This window comes from Cricetulus griseus, chromosome 2 (assembly GCF_003668045.3).
Source record: "Cricetulus griseus strain 17A/GY chromosome 2, alternate assembly CriGri-PICRH-1.0, whole genome shotgun sequence".
Classification (NCBI taxonomy): domain Eukaryota; kingdom Metazoa; phylum Chordata; class Mammalia; order Rodentia; family Cricetidae; genus Cricetulus; species Cricetulus griseus.
The window spans coordinates 196734147-196750883 of record NC_048595.1 but is presented as its reverse complement, the minus strand read 5'-3'; positions in this window follow the sequence as shown (position 1 = coordinate 196750883).

Genomic DNA, 16737 nt, shown 5'->3' with positions numbered 1-16737 from the left:
TCACAATGTTTATATCATGTAAACAGTTTAATTTGGATCTTGGTGTGCTATAAAATTTCACTAAACAGTAAGCACAGAGCATGAAGAGAACTGTATATAGCTATTTGATCAAGTCTTTTAAAACTCTGTAATATAACTTAGTTCCCTTTATATCCCCTTCTTGGTTCAGTCTCAGAAAACAAAATTAACAGTTAATGAAGCTTTTGACTACTACTGAGTCATTCTTTGCACAGAATTTTCTGAGGGCTCAGTTAGTACACAAAAGCTTGACCAGATGCTGCTGGTAGAGATAAAAACATAATTTCTTTTTGCCCTCATTGGATTATGTATGAAAAATACTGATGGGAAAGGCTATAAGAAATGGAGCTAGTGTCTGTAGAATTTAAATATCAGTTGGAAGGAATTGGAATCTGTTCAGTTGTATAGTGTTTTGCTACCATGTTCAAGGCTGATGTTTAATCCCCTGCTCTGTGGTAGAGGAGAGAGATATAAAGCATCAAAATAGGAGAACGAATTCATATATACCTTCAAATATGCTCTCTTTCCAAAGTTAAATTGAAAACCTCTGAAAGAATAGTTCAACCTCAGTGCCTAATTTTAGAGATTATAGAATGTATAGTATTAGGTACCCAATAAATGTTTGATAAAAATAGAAGTTATCATATGTAACGATAACTCTTTCTGCCAGCTGCCTGAGTTCTGCTACCATGTTAGGGCCTCCAAATAACACACAGAGATTAATATTAGTTACAATACTGCTGGCCAATGACTAGGATTTCTTATTTGCTAGCTCAGTCTTAATTATCAACCATAACTACTAATCTATATATTTTATAAAGACTTATCTTATCAAGGACTCCAGTGGCATGTGTCCTCTCTTCCTTGGATCACATGGTGACTCTCCTCTTTCCTACATTTCCCAGAATCCTCCTTTACTCCTAGTTCCACCTAACTTGCTTCCCTATTGGCCAACAGTGCTTTATTTCTCAACCAATAAGACAAACCTATAGACAGAAGGACTTCCCCCATCAATCATATATAGGAATAGTTGGCAAAATGTACCTTTTTTACCCTATGGTAGAACTTTTACAGCTTCCAAGGAGAAAAAGAAACAATATGTAGATAAAGTTGGTCCTATTTATCTTGAATCGGGTGATCACATGATTTTAGTTCAGCCAGTGGTATTTTCAGAAGAGAGACTCAAGAGGCTCTTCATATCTGGATGGGCACAAAAGAAAATCCCCAGAGCTTTCACAGGGAAACAAAAACATTTGCCCCCTTTATTTGGAATACAAATCACTTGCTAGCCATTTGGCAAAAGGTGTGAGAGAATTCCGGTGTGAGTTTATAATCTTATCTTATATGAATATGTGTGTGTGTGTGTGTGTGTGTGTGTGTGTGTGTGTGTGTGTGTGTTTGTGTGTGATTTGACTGATATGTGACTGGTTAGCAGCAGTTTTATAATGTTTGGAGCCATAACTACCATAGATGAAATTCATTTTATTTTATTTTCCTAGATGATAGTTCTGAAAAATCATGAGAAGTTATATACTCTCATTTTTCTCTTCTTTATAGTGATAAAATAGTCCAGACCAGTGGAAGCAGCTTGGAGAGACTAGAAAGAGCATGTTTTCTTTAGAAGATACTTCTCCAATTCTAATTCTCTATTCCAGACACCAGGCTATGGCCTAAAAGACAAGTCAGACCTTGCACCTGCATTTATGAATAGTTTTATAAGGCCAAGTCACATCCAATTATTTATTTTCTAGCTAGAAGAATGGCAGAAAATATATGTGACAGTATGTGCATTCTATGAAAGCTAAAACATCCACTACCTGACCCTGTACAGACAGACAAACTGCACAAGTCTGTGTTCTAGCATAGCAATAGTGTCGGTCTCTTTCAACTCCTTTATTACTCACTTTACCTACTTATTATTGAATGTTGCACAGAAAACAGTAACTGTGTGCTCTACATGTACAATTTTCTAAATCCTCACATTCTATAGAAGGAATTACACAGTATACCTGATTTAAAATGTGGACTCTAGAAGTTTATATCATACTTTGATTTCATCACCAACCAAATCCTACAACTTAAATTATTTAAATGATCCATTGGATCTTTATTGGTCTCATCTTAAACTTTCTTAGAAGTACGTCTTCCTCTTAGTCTACACTCTAGAGCTTAAAATATTGACGTTTATAAATGAAGGTCAGCATTTGAACTCAAGACAGTCATTTCAGAGCTCTTAAATAATATTATGTTTCCATAGTTAAGTTAAAATGATTATATACATATGTAACATATATGTATAATAAACACAATGTCAGTATTATAGGCACACATTCTCACATAATTAGTACTTTTCTATAGCAATTTGATAAGGGAACTCCCTTACCTTGGCATCTGTCCCAAAGCAAATTAACTTGTGATCCTAGGCGATTGTTCATGAATACTCAATACAAAGTATTAGTGACAGTAAAGATAATAGGACTGACTTATACTTGCTTTCTGCTTGGTTTAATTTGGTGGGGTTATTTTCAAGTTCATTTGCCATCTGCATCTCTATTACTCTACTACCTCCCTGCTGGACTTGGATTTATCTTGCTGAATATAAAAAGTAATCTTGCTCACATTACTTTAAACTGCATCTTTTCCAGAGTCTTCTCACAGTGTTTGGATAACACTAATTGGAACAATTATTTATAATAGGGATGAAAGTGTAGAAGCTGCAGAATGTGTTTACCTGTTGGGGAGCAGTTATACCATTCACATTTCCCCCATTATTTGTGAATAATATGTATCTGAGTTTAGAAGATACCCTCTTTCCCCACTAAATAAATGCTAGTAACTGCTGCAAGGAATAGTAGTTGATACTCGAATATGTCACTGGACATTTGGATAAGGTCTTCACCTGGATGACTGGAAGTAGCTCACTTTAATTGCCAAATGCCAGCACACCTGAGGTGGAGACTACATATTGATAACCCTCTGCTGACAATCATCACTGAAATTACAAGTAAAAAAGGACCAAACCATGCCTAACAACTTTGTCATCTAACTGCTAAAAAAGGATTGCCTGGAGGTCAATCTCCTATCTCTTTACAGACAAATAAAACCTCAGGTGAAATGGGGATTTCACACACACAAAAAAAAAAAAAAAACTTGTGAAAATATTAGAACAATTAATGAATAATATTTTTGTAATTTGAGAATAGAATTATAACACAAGTTTGAATCATCATTAGGACAAACATGTCAGGAATCATGAAAGAATGTAGAATGCAGATCAATGAACTTCCACCACTACCTACATTTTCAATGGTTCAGCAGTTGACAGAAGAAGCAAGGCTGTCCTGAACAGACTTGTAGGATCTCTTGCCAGTATGGGTACATCTTTAGGGACTCGTTCCTATTGAAACTTGATTTCTTTGCCTTTGCTTCAGCCAGGTACAAATGTTCTATTTGTGATTGCTCTTAAAGTGGGGAGAAGGTGTTTCAAGCCCAAATATGAGATGATTAAAAAGCTCATTTTAATGGCCTTCCTTTAAAAAAATCTTATTGTATGATCATTCAAGATAGTCATTTCATATACATTCTTCAGTTTTATATTGCTTATAATAAGAGTATCAGAGAAAAACCCTAAGGTTAATAAATACAAAAATAAATTGTAAAACTGAGCAAATCAAATTTGTCAGTGCATGCAAAGGATATCATACTACATACAATTTATGCCTACAATGTAAGGTTAATTGAATATATAAAAAATCAATAAATATAATTGGATACAGTAAAGAAATAAGAGAAGACATTCTCTTAATATACTTTAATAATGTTCCCTGACATGACATTTTATTAATTAAGTGTAAGAAGGTACTGGATCTGATGAAGGATAAAATTAAAAGAATATATAACTTTAATATTATTTATGGTAAAAATATGGAAGAATGATCACATTAACCATTTCTATTAAAATCATATTAAAAGTCCCATCAAACACTAAGATAAAGGAACATTCTGTCATATTTTGTTTTGATTTTTTTGAGACAGAGTTTCTCTGTATAGCTTTGTAAATCAGGCTGGCCTCGAACTCACATAGATCTGCCTGCCTGTGCCTCCTAAGTGCTGGGATTAAAGGCATGTGCCACCACTGCCTGGCTCATTCTGTTGTCTTCTGTCTTCCATATATGTATGAGGCAGAAACTGAAACAAGCAAACAAATGAAAATTTAGTTGTCTACAGATAATATGATTGTTCACATAAAAATTCCTAAGCAACTTTCTAAAACTTAAGAAAAACTATAAATTTAGTAACAGCTCATATTATACATAGTACTGTGCTCCTTTTTATTCTACGAACTACCACAAACAAGTGGACAATAACATTTAAAAATAATATTTAATGTATCTGAAAATTCTAGGTTTGTTTTAGCAAAATATGTATGAGACCCATAATTGGAACTAAAAAACATGGAGGAGAAAAATTAAAAGAGATTTTAACAAATACATATATTATGTGTTTGAATTCAAAAAAGACAATGATACTATTCTTAGGAGTTAGAACATTCAATAACGATAAGATACTTATTCTCAATGCATTTATCTTATATATCCAACCTTATGGCACTCAAAATTCTGAGTAGCATTTTGAGAACTGCAGCCCCATGTAAGCAACTGTAGGTGATTGATCATGATTGCAATGGCTATACCATGCTCAGAGGATACCATTTCACAGATCTTCCCGTCTTTGGCACTTAACATTTTCTGTGATACTTCTTGAGGATTAACCAAACTGAAGGGTGCATTATAAACTTATTTTTGCAACAAGTCTTCCAAATTCTCTCCATGTCACTGAAAAAAAATCCAATGGTCTTGAAATTGCTCTATGACCTTGGCTCCTCTTATCACTTCATCTGGTTGGTTTCACTGTGATTCTGTCCTCTTTGCAATCCCTTAAAAGTGTTTTCTCTGACCCTTTAGGATTGTTATCTCTTCTGTCTTCTATATTCTGCTCTGATTCCTCCAACACTTGCATACTTATCTTGAACTCTGTACTCATATACTGCTTTTCTGGTGAGGGTCTCCCTGGTTTCACTCATTTAAAATGAGAGCTTCCTATCAATGTTACACAGTCAAAACTATATGTCAGTTCTAGCTTTCTTTCTGTCAGTGTGGTAAAACATTCATCAAAAGCAACTTGGTAAAGAAAGTGTTTATTTTGTCTATCATAAAGTTGGGGAAGGGATCAAAGGCAGGACCTTAGAGGCAGGAACTGAAGCAGAAGCCAAGAAAAAATGCTGCTTACTGACTTGTTCTTCATGGCTCACTAAATTTGCCTTTTTTCCCCCGGATTTGTTTTGTTTTGATTGTTTTTGTTGTTTGTTTGGTTGGTTTTGGTTTTTCGAGACAGGGTTATTCTGTGTAGCTTTGGAGCCTATCCTGGCACTTGCTCTGGAGACCAGGCTGGCCTCGAACTCAGAGATCCACCTGCCTCTGCCTCCAGAGGGCTGGGATTAAAGGCAAGCGCCGATGTTATTTTTGTTTTTTGTTTTTTGTTTTAATTTGAATTAGAAACAAGATTGTTTTACATGTGAATCCCAGCTCCCTCTCCTCCCTTTCTCCCTTACCCTCCCCCCCAACTAAAACCCTACCTAACACATATCCTTTCTACTCCCCAGGGAGGGTGAGGCCTTCCATAGGGGGGTCATCAGAGTCTATCTTATCCTTTGGGGTAGGGACTAGGCCCACCCCCTTGTATGTCTTGGCTCAGGGAGTATCCCTCTATGTGGATTGGGCTCCCAAAGTCCACACCTATGCTAGGGATAAGTACTGAACTACTACAGGAGGTCCCACAGATTTCCGAGGTCTCCTCATTGAAACCCACTTTCCTGGGGTCTGGATCAGTCCCATGCTGGTATCCCAGCTATCAGTCTGGAGAAAAGAACTCCCTATTGCTCAGGTCAGCTGTTTCTGTGGGTTTCACCAGCCTGGTCTGGACCCCTTTGCTCATCACTCGTTCTTCTCTGCAACTGGATTCCAGTTCAGTTCAGTGATTAGTTGTGGGTGTCTGCTTCTACTTCCACCATCTGCTGGATGAAGTTAGGGACTATTCTTTACCACTAAAATTAGTGACAGTTTTATACAAGACATTCAGTACATTATTTATTCAACAATTGAACAGATTATGTATACAAAGGCTTTGAAAAAACTTGGAAGAAAGGAATAGCCACATTTTTACATGTTAAGAAGCATAAGATTGTAATTAGGAATACACACACACACACACACACACACACACACATATATATATATATATATATATATATATATATATATAGAAATAAAAGAGGCCATGAACTTGAAAGGGAACAGGGCAAGGAAGGATAATTATGAGAGTTTGGGGGGAGGAAAGGAAAGTGGGAAATAATGTAATAATAAAACCTTCAAACAAAATAAGAACTAATAAAAAAAACAGCATTAGGATGTTAACCAGATGAGAACTCTGGGGAAGAATTGTGCTGAAGGCTAACTGGAAGAAAATATCTTAAGTCAAATTAGGGTACTAGTGAACAAGTTGATTTAAGACACCAGCATTGGATAGTCATGATACAGAACCAACTTCCATGTCTATCATCAGAGGAGTCAATTTAAAAATGTGATATATATCTACATACACATATGCAAATATATATGTGTACATACATACATACACACATACGTACATACATACATATACACACACATATAATGGTGTTTTGTTCAATTGTAAGAAAGGATGATGACTTTGTTAGGGTTTCTACTGTTGTAATAAAATACCATCACCATAAACAACTTGGAGAAGAAAGGGTTGATTTCAGTTTACTACTCTCAGGCCACAAACCATTCCTGGAGGAAGTCAGGGCAGGAAATCAAACACAGGGGAAACCTGAAAGCATCAGATAATTTATAAACCATGAAGAAACACTATTTACTGGCTTGTTTCCTCTTGGCTTTCTCAGACTACTTCGTTATAGGATCTAGGACTACCTGACAATGAGATACCACCCAGAGTGGGCTGGGTTCTCATACATCAATCATTTATTAAGAAAATGAACTACACACATCCCTACATGCAAATTATTGTGAGGCATTTTCTCAGTTGAGATTCCCTCTTCTCAAATGATTCTGGCTAGTGTCAATTTGAGACAAAACTAGCCAGGACACATGAAACCACCACATTTAAAGAGAAAAAAAATAGAAAAACTGGAAATATTCATGTTAATTAAGATGAGTGAGATATAGAAACAAAAAAAATTGCATTTTCCCCATGAGAATAATCTAGATTTAAATAAGAGGACATGAAAATAGTAGAGAGATGGCTTATAAAGAGTAAAGGGACCAGGGTGATTAAGAAGGGGAAGTAGCTGAATCTATTGGGAATGGATAAATTTGTTTTAAAGTGTGTGTTTGAAAATGTCATAGTAAAACTTACTATTCAATTAGGATATATTAATGAAATAAAGCTGAACATAACAACAAACAGGTACTGGAACTATTGAACTAAAGCCAGAACTGCTGGAAGTGAATCTGTATATGAAATGGGGTGCTTAGAATCAAAATAAATGGGTAAATTGTGAAATAGGTGGCAATGATGAAAGATCTAGCTGGGAAAAACATTGATTGATTGACTGCAAAATAGCCAGGATATCCTCAGTCATCCACGGATGAAAGCCTGGTGCTCCAATTGTGGTTGAGTAAGAGCTGCTGGTGTAGAGCTGACCCAAAGACAGCTAGACAGAATGTGGCAAAACTGTAGAAAGGATCACAATAACCAAAAGTAGTGTTGAGAAGCAGTCCCTTCAACAGTAAAATGTTCCATCCTGCAGGGAAGCTAGTTAAGGATGTAAACAACTGAAAATAGTTTCAGGAAGTCCATGAGACTGATCACATCCAATAGGTGTCCCCAAGAGTATGTAAGTTGTAAAGACTGCCGAGAGGTAAATCTCAGACAAGCCAACCTGCAAAGAACACTCTCTGACTTAGAGAGCATGATGTCTTTGTGCTCTTGTGCTCACAGATATGCACTAGGGAAACCAGGAATACTAAAAATGAATGCTTGTCTCTTCAAAGCAATGGCATGTTTTCCAGCCAGAAGTGAGGAATGAATGTAGATGATGAACTGGTGATCTTTTGCTATCTGTAGGTCCAGGGCTCACCCAAGTCCCCAAGATTATTCTGCCCTAAATCATGAGCACTGCTTCTCAGTCAATAAAACCCATTCTTATGGCAGACATTGTACTTTATAACAGCCTAGATAATTCTGTATTATCTGTACAGCCAGGGTAATCCCAACTCCCATAGGTTACCTCAGTCATTATCCCAAGATCCTTATCTTGAGCATTGGTTCTGAGTCAAAAGAACCCATCTTTATGGGAGAGGTCATATGTATTTTGTAAAGACATTCAATGTAAAAATACTTGAAGCTTTGTTTTGCACACAGGTTTGAGTTGATATCATCAAAAAACTTTTTTGCCTACAATTGTGTTGTGCTTAAACATGGCTGAATTAATTGCTCAGTGTTAGAATCTAGAAGTTTGAACCAGCCTAGCTAACCAAGGCATGTTGAACCAGATTTCCTTCTTGCTGCTGCCAGCCTTAGTTTTTTGCAAGGACTCCCACACTCAGACACCCTCAGCTGCTTGGAAGAAGCTCAAACAAGCATCCTGGAAGAAACAGAGATTAACCAAGCAGCCTGAGAGAAGAAAATGACTGGCCAAGTAGACAGAGAGAAGCTCAGATAAGCTAACTGCTTATAAGATACAAAGATTGGCTGAATTACCTGGAAAAGACTCACAAATTTGAACCACCTGGAAAGGACACTTTCCAAACTATTGAGCTACTACAGGTCACACAGTGAGCTCCAGGTTTCCAGCTTTCCATGTTACCTATGATAGGGTTGCCTTCCGAGATACAGCTATTTTTGAACAATTTCTGCTCCTGTAAGCAACATTTATTCCTGCAAGTAGTTCCATTAAAACACATTGTTTCACAAAGCTGGACATTGATGATATCTGAGTTTTGGTCTGTTATCAGTTCCCTATCCAAAGTCAACAAACATTTGCTCACATTTCTCCAGAAATAGCTGCCACAAAACAGAGAAGACTTTGCAAAATTTCTGCAGCTACACAATTTGCCCGAAGTAGAAAGCTAGAAATAATTCTCATTTTCTTGTTGTTGCTTTGTTTTTTTTCACCAATATAACTATGATAATATAATTATATATGTATGTATAATAATGGTAACAAAATTCTAGGCACCAATGAATTTATTTCCCTTTTGTTAAATAATTGATTAATTAATAACTAGGCCTTCAAGCAAGCTTGGTTGTTTACATCTCAACCAATCAAGTCTATCATATAATGGTGATCACCATGTTCTTTTGAATTAGGAAGGAGTTAAAGCCAAACAAGCAAGGAGGAGAGGGTTGATCCCACTAAATGGCACATCTAGTGGATATCATTTTGCAGAGTTGTCCCAGTGCCTTTCAAAATAACATCTCACTTATCACACACACACACACACACACACACACACACACACACACACACACAGAGAGAGAGAGAGAGAGAGAGAGAGAGAGAGAGTGAGAGAGAGAGAGAGAGAGATAGCAAGCCATATATCAAGATATGCTATAGAATCACAGAAAGCTATAAAAGAAAACAAAACAATGACCAAAAAAAATCACTGACAGCTGAAAGAAATGGTTTGCTTCAAGCTGAATTTCCTCTGGTTCTGTGGTTCAGGGTCTTTCCTCCCTTCCCAAGTGTGTGTTCCTATGATATTTAAACCTTATTATGGAGACATAACATACATTTGATTATTATTATTTCCAACGCTTATAATCTTTTATTGCATCTCATATATTTCACATCAATGTTTGGAAGCATGTGTTTAACCTAACAAAGAGTTAGAAAATTCAGCCAAAAATTGGGATTTATGTTGGATCTACATGGGCAACCATAGCTGAAAAATACTCAACCTAACCTTTGCCATGTTATTTTCTGTGTTCTGAAATGCAAGGTTAGAATTCAAATTCTCTTTGCTACAGGTCAACACTTCAATGTTGGAATCGTTTCAAAATCAGTATGATTAAATAAATATAGAGGTGAATTTCAGAAAAAAACAGTGCCTTCAGGTTTATAGATGTTGATAGGGACTTAGAACCTGGTATGTATGCCTTAGAAGTCTAAAGATTGAGAATTTGAGGTGGAACATTAGCATAATAGCAGTAATTGAATATTGTAAGGTGATAATGTAGACATGATTACAAAGGCTATATAATATTTAGGGAAGGTTAAACATATATTTTAATATCTGTTATCTCTAAGAACCAGTAGTAGAGAAATTTGCCAGTGAAAAAAAACACAGAGACACAAGCATAGAAAGAAAAAATGTTGCAAGAAATGACTCATGGCTGAAGACATCAAGTGTACAAAGGGTTGGAAGGGACAGAGGCAAAGAACAGTCAGATTAATAAAGCCTCAGTCTTCTGCCTAACAGAACAGCCAATGAGGAACAGCCAGTGCACACCACAGCAATGCAGAAGGGCTCATGACTGAGAGCTGCTATACAATTCTAAAGGTAGAAGAAGGAAGGAATCTTTGAAAAAATTTATAGGTTGTACTTGTTACCTAACTCACACTACAGTCCTTAACCTACCCTCACACTCTCCAGAAAATTTGCTCACCAAATGTTCACATTCTGGATAAATTGAGTGAAAGAGCATTTTTGACTTATACCGAAAGTGTGACTAGATTTTGCTATTGAATGTATGGAATCAAGGCTCTTTCCATGACTTGAGAGCAGAATGCTATAAGGTGAAATACATATAGATTTGAAAACAATGTATCTAAAGACATGGAATTTGAGTTTTTAATTTAGTCTGAAGGATAAATATTCACTGAAGTAATATTAGATATCCTTTCTTTTTCCACGGTATTTAGCATAAATTCCTCTTGGAGTTGCCATGTGAATAAAATGAGCAGCATTAACTATTACAGATAAAGGATGAAGGAGATTCTTCCTTTCTCCCTGGCTCCATTATTCATCCATCCAAACATTCTTCTTTGTTTCTCTATAATGTAAATCTCTTTAATGCCCCCAATATCCCTTCCTCATGTGTATTGCTCTGGGGCCTTAGTTTTTGTATAACTGACTCTCTATCTATGGATCCCTTTAGTTTAGAAATAACTGAGCTTGATACCCTATACACATCAAAAAAGTGAATATAAAGAATAATTCTAGCCCATCCACTCTAAGAAACAGAGTAATGGTTGTTGACATACAGCACAAGCTAAGCTAATGAGAATGGATATGTGAAATTTACAACTACGGAGAAAGATAATCTCTTCCACACAGATGACTAGTCAGTGAGGACTGTGTGGGTGCAAGGGGGCTGGCATACAGTGCAGTCAATACGGAAGAGTGACTTGAAACACCACAGTCTCTCTATTTCTAAGCTTTAGTTGCATGGACGAATTAATGTCTTTTCCTATATCACTTTGGACTTGTCTGTTTCTTCTAAATTTGAGCATATAACCCAATCACATGTGGTTTTCTAGTCTAGCCTTTATCTATTACTCTCTTTTAATATTTTACCTTAGCATTTTATTACACATTTCCACTTCCTTGTAATCTTAATGAAAACATATTTTACTAAAATTTATCATTTAAAAAATCATTCTCATTGATCCACATCATTTTAGGTGTAATCAGTAAGAATAAAATTATTTGTTATTTCATAAATAATTAAGGGAAAATAAGCATAAATTATTTAGAAATTCACTATAATTTGATTTTTGCCAGACTATAATGAAAATGTATTAAAGTCACTGGAGTCACCTACCTTGCCATAGCCAATGCACAGTTGTCAACTTCTGTGACATACAAGCCAAACTGACACATCTCCTCATCAGAATGGCATTTTAACTTAGATCTAGAACTTCACTCCACATGTCCTGGTTAGCATCCCCCACATTGAGTGCCGAGACTCAGTACCTTTTGCAGTTGACTTTCACTCTTCTGTCTTCAGACCTTGCAAAGTTCTTGGATGATTTCCTTACCTTCATTTATTAATTTTGGATGGATCTTCACTCTTGCCATGCCTGAAGATATATCCATAAAACCAGTCAGGATCATGTTTTCTCTCTCTTATGAATGCAGATTACTGAACTATTAAACTTCCCACTTTTATATCACTTGAACATCTAATACATTTCTCAAACACATACTATTCAAATCTGAATTCCTGGTCATGCCACCAAAACTGTAATACTGAAATATCCCTCTCACTGAAAAATAGCAAATATACTCTTCTACTTTCTTGGTACAATGCGTTAAAGTCATCTCTAATTGTTTTCTGCCTCACATAAGCATGATCTTGCCTCAGGCTCCTTATGTTCAGTATATAGATTGCAATCTAATCTCCTTAGCTATTTCTATGCCTGACCTTTGAAATATGCAATCTCAGAAGCCAGGTTGCCAAGATTTGATTCGTGGCCCTATCATTCCTAATCTGATTCTCCCCATCCAAGTTACATGATGTCTTCCAACCCACTTTCTTGATCATTAGGTGTTATAATTCTTTGTTTCTTGGTGTTTTATGAACAATAGTAATTTAAACATGTATAAGGTAAAAGTTTTGCTACTTATTATATCTTCTTTAGTATAGAAAGTCATTAAGACAATGTTTTATGAAGAAAACATAGTTCCAGAAACATATTCTCAAAGAGGTGTGAGCAGAGAGTTGTTTTTTTGTGTGTAATGAAATTACCACCACAATTTTAAGCCTTTGGAGCTGGTGAATTACTCATAGATCAATAAGGTATCTGTTTTGCCTCCTTGTGACAGTGAGAACAGGATTGATGACATAGTGATGGGATGTAATGAGAATCACAGGTTAAAAAAGAAAATGTATTTGCCTAGTGGTGGTGTGGTGGTGAATGACTTTAATCCCAGCATACAGGAGGCAGAGGCAGGTGGAGTTCTGTGAGTTTGAGGCCAGCAAGGTCGACACAGCAAGTTCCAGAGTTCCAGGTCACCCAGAAAAGAGAAACTCTGTCTTGAAAATACTCACATGAGAAAAAAATAATCACAGCAAGTAAGTGCAGTTCTCACCTGCATTCAAAGGAATTTCTCTTTCCAACTGATATCCAACTAAGGGGACAACAGGCTCCTTTACCTTCCATAAATAAGCAGCACAAAAGTGAAAGCCCTGGGTATACAGGGGAGCCACCCAAGATTTCCAGGTCAATCACTTACATGTCATCTCCTATCAGTGTCAGAATACACAAACAATCCTCTTCAAACTGATAAAAAAAAAGCTGTGTATTCACAACTACAAAGCAATCTTTAAAATAAAACCATAGGATTATATTCTACAAAACAAGCAGTGATTTCTACTATATTTCTTCACAAAATTGGTTTAAAAAAACTAAGTTATACTACAATCTTAGAAATACAGAAGCAACCAGAAGGATGATATGAAAGCAACCTCGATTTTACTTTTCTTTGTATTTTGAAAAAAAATAAAATCTATAAACATGTGTGTATACACATTTAAACAATTTGTATGAAAATTAAGACTGAACTGTAAAATATTGCTTTATTATCTTAAATAATAATCGTTATGATATAATTAAGGTGTGATTGTAATGAAAATAACAGATGTGTTTTATTATGTATTGACAATGCAATTGACAAAACTACAGTTTCAGTGAAAGTGGAATTCACATAAGAGCAGAAGTGAATCCGATTCTTTCATGCTGAACACAAAGGCAAGAGAGACTCATTTAAAAAGGACAGAGGCTGTTCCAATTGCCAGGCTGGCAATTGGACACAAATTCATTTCTTTCGCTTAGGATGTGTGTCTGATCCAGTGAGTGGGACTGTGGTGACTGCAGCTTCTCTATAAATCTGGTAGGACCAGTTCCACTAGTAAATTGGTTGCTTTCTTCAGAACTTATTGATTCTAAAATGGTTTACCTCCTACTGTTGTCAGAGAACTGGATATATCAGAAAATGACAGACTATGAGGCCAGGGACTCTTTTATCACCTACATATTCAGTAAGTGTGTCACTACTCATTGAGCAATCCCTCTGAGACACTTTCAGAAACCAGTGGAAGGATTCCCCTGTACCACATAACTAAGGAAGTTCACATTTAGCCATGTACAAGGAAAGCTGTGATTCATTCGCTGGCTCTTCAAGCTTCACTCTGGCATGGTCACATGCCTGGGAGGACCAAGCATCTCAAAATGTCTCTCTGAGGAAGGAAAGTTCTGGAGCATGAGTAGCGTGACTCAGATTTATCATTGCTATTCAGGAGTCTGAGTACAGACTTCACTTCCTGGAGAAATTACCGGGACAGTGGTTCAATGTAGCAGTTTTAAACCTTCATAGCTGCAATATGCATGATTCTCCTGTATTTTGTACAGGGTGAGCCTGTAGAAAAATGCAAGTTACAATAATTTTGGGTAATGCCTTACATCCAACTAGTCTATATCTGGTAGATGAAGAAGGCAATGACCCTTAGCCTCTGGAAATTTGGGTGGACATTTGATAACTTTACAAAACACCTGCAGATCTTAGTCTAGGAATAAGCTAAGGTTTGAGAGAGGAATTCTACTATATTAACAGTTCCCTGACCTTTTCAGCTACCACAAAAGGGGGTAGATATTAAATTGCCAAAGCTGCTGGGGTCTGAGATTTTCTAGTGCCCCTGAAACTACAGAGAACAAAGTGACAGTTTTGAATGATCCTATATGCTTTTCCTTTAATCTTTTTCCTTGGATTATTCCATATGGAAAGTCTAGCTCCCAACTTCAATGTAGACATAAGGTTGCACACCTAATATTTCCATTACAACTACCAGCTAAAAATCTGTCTTCTAAGGTAGCTAAATTTGAGAGATGATGGGGAGGGGGAACAATTTACTATGTCCATGGATTCAAATGTGTAACTGGGTACTTTCTATATGGCTTGCTTCAGTGAAGAAAACAAGCCTATAGTTTATTTGTAAAAGGAGTTATTTTGTCCTCCTTTCCCCACAGTGTTTCTGGTTGATACATGAGGAATGGACCTCTAACTCTATTGCATGTCCCCAGACATTGATTAGAAGCCTTAGAGTAACAGACAAAAAACATGAACAGTTGGAAAGAAGACAATGCCTGAAATGAATGTGGAGGTACTTGGCATAACTTGTGATATTTTGGTCCTTGGCTCAATGCAAAGAGTAGGTTATAGATGATGGTACTGGTTAAATACATTAATAATAACCCCACAGTGACCAAAACATGTCAATGTGGTATTAAGGAAAAGAAGTTGGAAGCACTTCCCTTTAGAGTAATTTTATCAAGAGCAAACCCAGATTTGAATCCTCTACCTTTTTCTCCTGTGATTCCATTGTTTCAGTCTGCAATCTGTTATATGAGTCTGAATCTGTGTCTGCATGAAGGCTGTCTTATTTGTTCCAGTGTCCATGTCTATACGTGTGTGTCTGGGTTTGTCTCTTGGTGTTACCTAAAAAGGAGTTTTCACTTTATTTATTAACATCACAAAGAGCATTGCTTGGGGAAGGATTGAGGGATATTTCACAGAAATCATCAATAGCATTTTATAAGGGATAAAACTGATTTCAACTGACCCAGATTTAAAACCAAACAAATAAATTATATCAAGCAATATTCATAAGCCACTTTCAGCATTTAGGGCAGATATTCATTTTACAAAGTTTCTTAACAAAATATTTGTTGATTTCAAGAAATGAATGCCATACAGTAAACACACACACACACACACACACACACACACACACGCACGCACGCACGCACGCACGCACGCACGCACGCACGCACGCACGCACGCACATTGTTCTCTGGGACACATATTTGAAGATTATAGCTATGCATTATATTAGCTTCTAGAGTGTTGATTGCATGGGGAATCCAAGGTAATTAAGGTTGGGATGCTACATTGTTCTCTTATAGGCATGCTAGTTAAACAATCTGAGTACACTTTAAGATATCAATCTTAAGTGACCTCAGTGTGTATTAATAACTTCAGCTGGGAAGTTCAACAAAGGTTCTAGTCTCTTTGAATGTAGGAGATATTTTCATAATACCATATCAACACAGATTTCAACTCCTTCTTCATGAGGAGAGAAAGAGCCTGACTATACATCTGGCACCTGGTGTTTACTGACTGATTACTAAAAGACTGGTTGTTCTATGACATGACAGTGTGTGAAGCCTGGCTAGTGGCTTTCAGTGGATAGCAAGAGTGCACTGGAACTAATGCATGGAAACAATGCCAGAGATTAAAGGAACATGAAGAGTAAAATCTGTAGGAATAAAATAAAATTTTAAAGGGTGTTGAAATGAAGAAGTGTTGATCACTGCAAAGCATTCAAAGTGAAGTCCATAATGGTGCTCATTGAGGTCAAGAGATGATAAATAAGGTAGAACTTCAGAGAAGAGAAAAATAAAAAACAACAAACATAAACATGAACCTGATAAGGCAATGACTGAGTTAAAACTCAAACAAAGTGTTTGATATTTCAACCAAGGGTTTGATTAAGTAGAAGGAAAGATCATCAAACTCAGGGTCACTGGAGGACCAACAAATTTACATGAATAATTAAAGATGATGATGATAAATAAAAGCTAGGTTTAAAATCAGGGAAAGCATCAAGGAGAAG